Genomic DNA, 8,619 nt, shown 5'->3' with positions numbered 1-8,619 from the left:
GCCCAGACTCTTGTGGAAGTTCAGAAATTCTTCTGTGGTCAGCAGCATCTTCATGCTTGGTTGGAAGAAAAAACAAGGACTGATGTCTCAATACTCAGTGGAACTTCTGGCAAGACTTTGGGTCAAACTCAGTGGTGTGTTTCTGACTGCTTTGTGCTTCCCCAGCAATGCAAAGCAGCTGTAAAACTCTTCTGCTCTGCTGCTTAATCCTGAGTTACAGCTGCTTTGCATTGCTAGACTGGTGCAAAACAGCCAGAGCACGTCTGTGCTCTGTATTTGCATATTGTTATTTCAGCAGGGCAATTCACCTGGCAAACAGGCAGCAGTGAATACATACGCCAGTCTTTGCGGGATCTTTGAACATTCAGAGGTGAATGAAAATGCCTATGGGGCAATCAAGTCTGTGTAATTGCAGATTAGGCGTTAGCAGCTGTAGGTCTTTTTGTACAGAATTAAAAAGTTTGTTTTTCGTCCTATTGCAGCTATTCTTTTTGAGCAATAATATGTTTACAATATGCAGCACGTGGTGTACTATTTATATTTTACATCATCAAATCTCTGCACATTTTCCTCTTTTCTGTTTCCAGGATTTTAATTTGAACCCACCAAGAAAACAGTGTGTGTTTGTAGGTACACTCTTCATGCGTGCGTTTAACTGCTGGCTACCGCGCACACTGCCCTTCCACTGTGCCCGGTGGAGCAGGAGTAAACTGCTCCAGTAGGAGCAAGAGACCAGCTCGGAGAACTCCAGCAGCGAAGGTGAAGGTCTGGACACCTTCCCCAATTTCTGCCCGTGCAAACAGCCCTTGCTTGCTAGGTCTGATGCCCCAGCCTGATGTGCAGGAGCCCTGATTTGCTCCATCTGGCACCTCAGCCCTGTGCATAGGAACCCTCTACCCCCAGCCCGGTGTCTGCTGGAGCTGGCACCCTGGCCCGGTGCACAGGGACCCCCCACCCCGGTGTCTGCTGGATCCACTGCCCCAGGCCGGTGCACAGGGAGCCCCGAGGGTAGCCGGCAGCAGGGCCAGCCCCGGCGCCCCCGAGCCCTGGTGCCGGAGGCGGTCCCGGGGGGGTGGGCAGATGCTGGCGGCCCCGTCCCGCTGCGGTTCCTGCGCAGCAGAGGGGCTTTCACAGCTTCTCTATTTTTTTTTCTTTTCCCCTCTCAATCTGGCCAACTCTTTTTTTAACTATTTTTTTTTTTTTTTTTGCAAAAGCCACGCCGTGGAAAGACGGGGTGGTGGAGGAGGGAGAAACCCCTCCCCCTTCCCCTCCCCCGTGGCTCCTTCCTCGGAAAAGAAACACTTTGGGGGGTTTCCTCCCCTCCGCTCCGCTCCCGGGAGTCGAGGCCGCCCCGCGGCCCGCGCCGCCCCCGGTAAGCCGCGCCCCGGCCCTTCGGGGCCTTTCGGGACCGGGGCGGGGGGGGGGGGATGCGCGGCGCGGCGGTGCCCGGCGGCAGCGCGAGGCCTCGGTTTCACTTCGGGGCGGGAGAGCGGCGCCGGCGGGGGAGGGCCGGGCAGCGCCGCTGTCGTCCCGGCACTGAGCGCTCGCTCGCACCCGCGGCAGCGCCGCCCGCCCGCGGCCCCCTCGCCCGCTGCCCGGAGGCCGGAGGAGGGTAGGTCTCGTTGCGCTAACGGAAAAGCTCCTGGTTTGGGGGGAGAGGGGTGCAATTTCTCTTTTTTTCCCCCTTACCCCCCCCCCCTTCTTGGCTCCTCGCAGGGGCAGAAGTTGGGGTTTGCCTTCCCCCGGCACCTTGGTTCTGTCGGGAATTGGGGTGGTCGCTGGCTGCGGGAGAAGGATGTGCACCGTGGTTTGGGGTGCCTGTCCCAGTGTGACTCGGGAGGATTTGGGGTGCTGGCAGCAGGCGGGGAGCCGTGCGGCATGCGCAGGTGGTGGCGGGGTGCTGGGGGTGGCCGGGGGGGGGTCTCCATACTGCCCCGGGGCAGGTCCCCCGGCAAGGTGTTCTCCAAGCCATCAGGGCACAAAGATGCTTATTTCGAAGTGAAACCTGCAAATTACATAACCTCCCCGAGGGGTCCGCAGGAAAGCGGCCTCGCCGAGGTGGGCAGCGGTAACTTGGTCCTCGCGCCGCTCCTTCCGCTGAGCTAACGTAAGGCGCAGCGGGAGCGTTACGCGGCGTGTTCGTTTTAACGCTGGCTTTTAATTCTCAGAAGCGAGTTCCCCAGCAGGATGGAAGGTGTTACAGGGAAACAAGATAACCTTGAACGGAGGCTGTCGCGGGCGCTGGTGGTGCTGGCGGCGCRGTAGCTCGCCATCATCCCGTATCTGATAGAGGCAGAGCGCAGCCTTACCCCGGCCTTTTCTGAGAATATCGGTGCTGTGTGCCCGTGCAAAGCCTCGCAGTGAAAGGTTAGCACGAAGCCCTTGTCCTCTCTGCAATCTGAGTCATGGTACTTGCAGCCTTACAGATCCTCTACTCACTTTTTCCCACTAACACACACTTTTACTGAGAATTTTGGAATCGTTACTAGCTAAAACCTCAGTTTCTGTTATTCTTAGGATTTTCTTTTTTTTTAATTTAATCTTGATTTAGTTTAAATGTGTGTTCCTTTCTGTCCAATGAGAGTTTGGAAACAGGACCTGAAGGAACAGCTGGAGGTAACTGAGAAAAGCTCAAGAATGTTAAATTAATATCCTGGGTTTTTTTGTTTACTCGTTTTCTACATGGAAGAAGGAGGGGGATGTGACTTGTCCGTTGTTTGGAAAATTTAGGGTAAGGAATATTGTTAGCAAGCTCCTCTTGGGGATTATATGGTCCAGGCAGTGCAATCTGCTAGTTCTCCTCCTTGCAGCACTCGGAGAACTTAAAAGGAAAATCCAGTCACATGTTGACCATGTTCAATTCTGTAAAATGGGGTGGGATCAAAAATAACTGCAGTTTCCTGGCGTTTCGTTCTCTGGCGACTGTGCCCTTAAGGGGGTACGCAGACGTATCTGCCTTCTGCAAACAGTTGTGACGGCAGTTTAGCCGCTGCGAACATCAAATAGCCCATTCAGTCGCAGCGGGGCTATGGTCATGTGCTTGAAATCATGCACAGGCACAGAAGTTTGTGGGACTGAGGCTCTATTATCACATAATGTTGGTCTTGGTTGAATCAAGTTGCGACGAGATGCGGCCGGTCATTGCAGATGGAGCCAAGCTTTGTTTCTGCGTTTGTGAGTGATTTTCCTGGCTATGCGACTTCCAGCATCGTCTGTGAAATACAGATTTTTGTCCCCTCCAGRGGGGAAGGCTGTTGGGTGCAAATCCGTAGAAGTATTTAGATATCAGCCTCCTACACAGGTTCCCATCTTCTCCTGAACGAAACTTGGATCTGGGCCATGGTTATTTTTGTGCTACTTGTCATTGTGCTGTATGTTATATGTCCTTCAATAACCTGGCTCGCTTACCACTTACTTTAATGTAGTGGTGTCAAGAGGCAGCACAAGGCTTTGGTTTAAGATTGCGCTGGCAGCCGCAGATAAACTCCRGCAGTTTTCTGGCACGCGGGAGCCCGTACTGTGTTGGGATCCCGAAAAGCAGACAGAGAGGAACAACGAGGAAAGGCTGAGCTTGTGCAAAGCGTCACGGGTTGGTGTCTCTGCCTCTGTAATGCCTGTTTGGAGAGGGCCAAATTCAGAGGTTTCCAGAAGAGATCCAACGTGCCTCTTACCCCTGATCCGACRGGAATTCCTGTGAAGTCAGTGGTCAGTTTGCACAAGGGTAGAGTGTGAGTTGCTTGGTGTAAATTCTTGTTACTGTCATTAATGCTGTGGTCACATTGCTGAGAAACAAAGGAGAAATGTTGACACAGTTGCCTTTTCATTTTTTTTTCCTTGCTTCTCTTTCTCTCCATCCCCACTGGTGTTTTCTTTCTTTCTTCTGAGTCTTTCCTTGCAGTTTCTCATGACCGTCTGCTCCCCTCAGCAGTCTCCCCTACCAAATGCAGGTTTTTTCTTTCCTAATTTCTCCTGCCATGCTCCTACTTCAGTTTGGCCAGCAATAACTAGATAGTCCTTATACTATTTATATATATATATATATATATATATATGTATATAGATGTGTGTGTGTGTGTATCAAATCTTATATAGTGATATTATATAACATCATTATATAAGATGCATTGGTATCAACTCATCTCCTTCTCTGCTACCAGTGCTTCATTACTGCCCAGTCTGCTGCTTTGCAGCAGTGCATGTCCTACAGCGTTCTGCCCCAAAAAGGTAACTCTGAGCTAACCATTTTGCTGAATTCAGTCTCAGACCCTTAAAAAGAAGAAGAAAGAAAAAATAGAAAGTGCGGCAGTGTTTGATGCAGCAGGTTTTGGTGTCTTTGTGTTAGTGAGTGGTCAAAATGAGTCAGGTAAAATTCATTTCCCCCCTTGGCCAAATGCAAGATTTCAAGCTAAGATTTAGCAGTGAGAGGCGTAAACACTCCTAGCTTTTAACTGCTGTGACTCGCGGGTTGTGTTCAGTAGTTCTGTAATAATAGAACAATACTTATTCAGTTTTTGTAAAATTGCTAAATACTCGTTTGTGTGTTGTCTTTGGAGGCTTTAGAGCTGCCCTCTTGTTTTCGTCCTCTTCAGTGGAGAAATGAAAAGGCCTGTTTGCACTTCACAGGAAATGAATGTCTGATACAAGCTTGCAGTCTGCACATTTCCAAGAACTGCTCTCAAGGTATTTTGATAATGCATATTCTCTCTGTCTTCTCCCTTCCTGCTCCCCAGGCACTTTTTGTGCTTCTGCTTGCTTGCAAACACATGTGAAATACGAGGGGAAGAATCAAAGTGGGCCAACGTTAAGTTTGCAAATAGGCTGCTTTAACTTTACATTGGCTCTATTGGAGTTGTTGCTGGCAAAATTGGGTTAAGCTGGCAGTATTGAGCTGCCTTTGTCTCAGCAGAGAGTTTTTGTTGCTTTTTCCCCCTGCAAACTTTGAAGAAAAATTTTGACTTCAGATTCTGACCTGTGCAGCAATTTTTTTGTTTGTGATTCTGCTGCTCAGAAACAGCTTGTTACTACTTTCTTACTTCCTGGGGAGCAAAGTTTACTTGGAAACTTGCATCCAGGCTTTCAGGGAAGAAAATATGAGCAATTATTAACAGCTGAAAAATGTCAAAGATCTCAGCTCCTGTTCCTGCAATCTGACCACGCAGATCCGTTTCTATACAGCGCGGCACCTTGCTAAAAGTACGGGGAGGTTCCGTGCAGATTTGCTTGGGACGGCAGAATTGTGGTGATGTGCACATGCGCCTGCATGAATGGTCTGATTATACTTTTTGACAGACCAGCAGTGTTATTCTGCATCCATATTTCAGTTCCCTTTTGTTTTCTGAGGAGAGATTTTGGGACGCAGAAGCAGGGAAGCTGGAACTACAGAAATGGTCTCCAGTTCCCACCACTGGAAATTATGTTCACCTTCCAAGGCCCAGCCTAAGTGACACGATRGACAAAGAGCCGCAATCAAGGGAAAACTGAGACAGAGGGAATGTCTTTCTCTAGCCTGATGCTGCCATTTCGGATTTGGAGCTGGTTTAGCAGCAAGCAATGAAATTGTAGCATGYGTGCCAGGATCCAAGTGAGTGCGTACCAGTAGTCACAGAAGCATGTATAAGCGAGAAGTGCTATACTTTTTATCTATAGAAAAATGAGGAAAAATGGGCTAAGCTGCTTTAACTATTGCTCTGCAGCAGCTCCACAGTTAATAGTTGATTCCTTATAGTGACTTTGTCAACTCTTGTTTACTCCCTTAGCTTTGCATGATGACTAAAGGATGTTTATGCCTTTTGATGCACTGCACTGCAGTTTTCTGTAAAGCTGGGATGGCTAAGAAGCAGCTCTAAAAGCTGATGCTAAAAAACCCTTTTGCTGCTGGATTCTTCTCTTTATGGTCTGGTCTGTCAAAGCATTTCAGTCAAAAAGCTCAATTAAACTAGGGCATAATCTAATAAAAAAGCTTTGATTACAAAAAAGAGATCAGTTAGGAAAAAAAAAAGCCTTATAGTTTGGTTTAGGGAGTCAAACTTTATAGAAGTCTTCCTAGAGCAACTTTATAGAGACCAAGCAGAGAAGTTTGATAAAGAAGAGAAACGAGAATCCCCAGATGAGCGCTCTCACTTTCCCCAGTAACATTCAATGTGTCTGATTGGGGAGGTTGTTCCTTTTATGAGTTTTAAAATTAGTTACTTTTCAATCTCAGTTACCTTTGAACTTCCTCCCTGAGTTTTAGGAAAGACCATAGAAAGAACAGCCTGGTTATATTGTACGTTTCTTTGCATGCCCTTATAACTATAACTCTTCTAAGCTAAGCGTGGAGTTTCTCCAGTCTCTCGCTGTCTGAAAACTTTCACATGACTTCTCATCACCCATCTTTAGGCCTCTCCCCTTTCTTTCATCTGTCTGCCTTTATTTACGGCGACTGGAACAGAATAGATTATTTCAGCTGGTGACATTACTGTTGTATTTCCACCCATCCATTTTGCTTCTTGGGTTTTCTTTTTCTTTCTCTTTTCTTTTCTTTTCTTTTTTTTTTTTTTTTTGATTATTGCTTTTGCTTTCTGAGTGGATGCTTTTCTCAGTGAACCCCCCAGCAATTCTGTTCGGCTCGTTCTTGAGTTGACCCGGCAGATCCATAGCTCTTTAAAACATGGAACGAGTTTGTTTTCCTCCTACAAATCCTTATTCGTGTGCATTTCTGGGGATGGCATGCTGTCTGAAGCCACGCTGCATGCCAGCTTGCCTGGTTTTGAGCGACTCTGACTGCTGTGGCTGCCCCAGAGGTGGTTTTGTCCCTTGCACTGGTCGCCCGGGCAGGGTGAAGGAAGGGGCTAGCCTACTTTTCCAGGTGGCTACCTAGGTTTAAGTAACACGAGGCTTGAAGCTGCCCATTCAGGTGCAGGGCTAAATTGCCAGTGTTTAAATACCGTGGGCAATGGTGGGTTGCAGCCCAGGAAGAAGATCTTTAGAAAGTGACCTGGCTCGGACAGGGTCTCCGCGTGGCCAGGAGGGAGGGAGCAAGTGACGCCTGAGCTGGGGGCAGGTTTGGGCTCCTTTCGCACCAACTGAGCAGTTGTGTGGCTGGGGAGGGCAAAGCAGGCCGCTGCACCCCTTTCCCTTTGGGAGCTGGTGCTCCAGGAGAGGAGCAGAAGCAGCGCGCAGGGTCCTTCCCTCCCAGCGCCGCCGGGCCTTGGCGAGCRACAGCTTCCCGACTCCTCTCCCTGCCTGCAGCCAGCAGCCCGGGATGAGGGTCCTGCTGCGGTGCCTCTCGCCTCGGCACGGGAAGCACGAGGCACGAGCCCTGCATGGCTGCTCCTCYGGATCCCGTCCTCCTGATGAGGAGCTGAGGCTGGGCATCGCCTCCGCTCCGCAGTYGGGCGGCCTCCCATGTCACAGCACGGCTTCAGAAGAGGCTCCGCGTGGCCCCCGCCGCACCCTGGCCCCTGGCGCTAGCCGGTGACTTGACGGGGACGGTGCCTCTCTCCGCACCCCAGCCGACCATTTCCYGATTCCTTCAGAAACCCAGTGTGTAGACCAGCTGCGTCCCACTGACTTCGTTCTTGAATTTCGGTTTTCCCCTYGTCTCGTGACACAGCGGCATTCCCTCTCGTCCAGGTTTTCAGGTTAAACAGCATTAAATACTGGGGAACCTCCTCAGCATCCTGTACGAGAAAATAATCTGCTTGCAGGTAATTGTTTAGCTTCTCTGCAGTATCCTTGTCCCCACTTGCTGGTAGCCCAGTGAGCTAAATGATTCCCCCCGAGGATTTCTGCTTTTGATAAACCGAAAATGCCATTTGTTTTCTGGCGGTTGTTTTGATTATCTTGGCTACCTGCTGCCCCAGTTTCATGACAGCCATCCTAATGTAAATTTGCTCCCTACTGTCAGTAATTCATATGCCTTTATTATGGCTCYGCCAGGGTTAGCTTTTCGTCTTCTGAAGGATCACTGAGATTGTAGAGAGATTTGGGCAGGGACGGTGGTTTTGTTGTGTTTTTTGCGCCGTGGCGGAGGCCCTTGCGAGCGTCACGCCGGCAGCCGGTACCTGCTGCGTGACCCGCGGCGTTCCCAACCCCGGGCGCTCAGCCGAGCGCCTCCCGCTCCCCCTGTGCTCCTCCCTGGCCTCCGGGAGGCCTGCGCGCCCTGTCACTTCAACGTTTCCTAAATAACCTCTAATGACTTTGATTTTTTTTTTCTTTTTTCACTTTTGACTTTCAGGACCAGTTTCTTTATTTTGCGTGCTGGAAATCCCCCTTTATAGAAGCTAAGCGTTGCGGTGCACTCGTGCTTTGTGACCCTCGCCCCCTCGCTCCGCAGCATCGAGCAATAACTGCTGCTGCTCGGTGGCCCCTCACGTCTCCCAAAACCAGCCCTCCTCACGAGCGGAGGGACGACCTCCTCTGGTTAGACTGTCTTGGGACTTTTCCCCGAAGATCTTTTCCCACAGATTGGTAGGCCTGAAGCCGAGAGGACTCCGTCCGCAGCCGCGTCCCCCGTCTCGGCCGCGCTCCCGTAGCCCCGACGGCAGCTCGGGCGGCTGGCTCCCGCCAGGCGCAGCGCTGCAGGCTCCCGGCTCTGCCCAGCCTCCCGGCTGCCTCCGCGCGGCCGCCTGCCCGGCC

The 8,619-nt window shown here is 50.6% G+C and overlaps 1 protein-coding gene across 4 annotated transcripts in view; it reads left to right on the top strand.

The window, feature by feature from the left end:
- Positions 1-1,230: 1,230 nt before the first annotated feature.
- The window catches only part of LOC146588443 (suppressor of cytokine signaling 1-like), a 14,892-nt gene continuing 7,503 nt past the window's right edge, over positions 1,231-8,619 (top strand). For 2 of the 4 annotated variants that reach the window (XM_085317993.1, XM_085317990.1), the window contains exon 1: positions 1,231-1,372. The gene's annotated coding sequence lies outside the window, so the exon portion shown is untranslated. Of the gene's footprint in view, positions 1,373-1,462; positions 1,613-4,580; positions 4,681-8,619 lie in introns of those variants that run through there. The other 2 variants (XM_085317989.1, XM_085317991.1) reach the window with 2 other exon arrangements.

Source organism: Rhea americana, unplaced genomic scaffold (genome assembly GCF_003343005.1).
Source record: "Rhea americana isolate MKP2758 unplaced genomic scaffold, rheAme1 scaffold_511, whole genome shotgun sequence".
Lineage (NCBI taxonomy): Eukaryota > Metazoa > Chordata > Aves > Rheiformes > Rheidae > Rhea > Rhea americana.
Note: the sequence above shows the minus strand (reverse complement) of the source record. Positions and strands in the feature narration are given on the sequence as shown.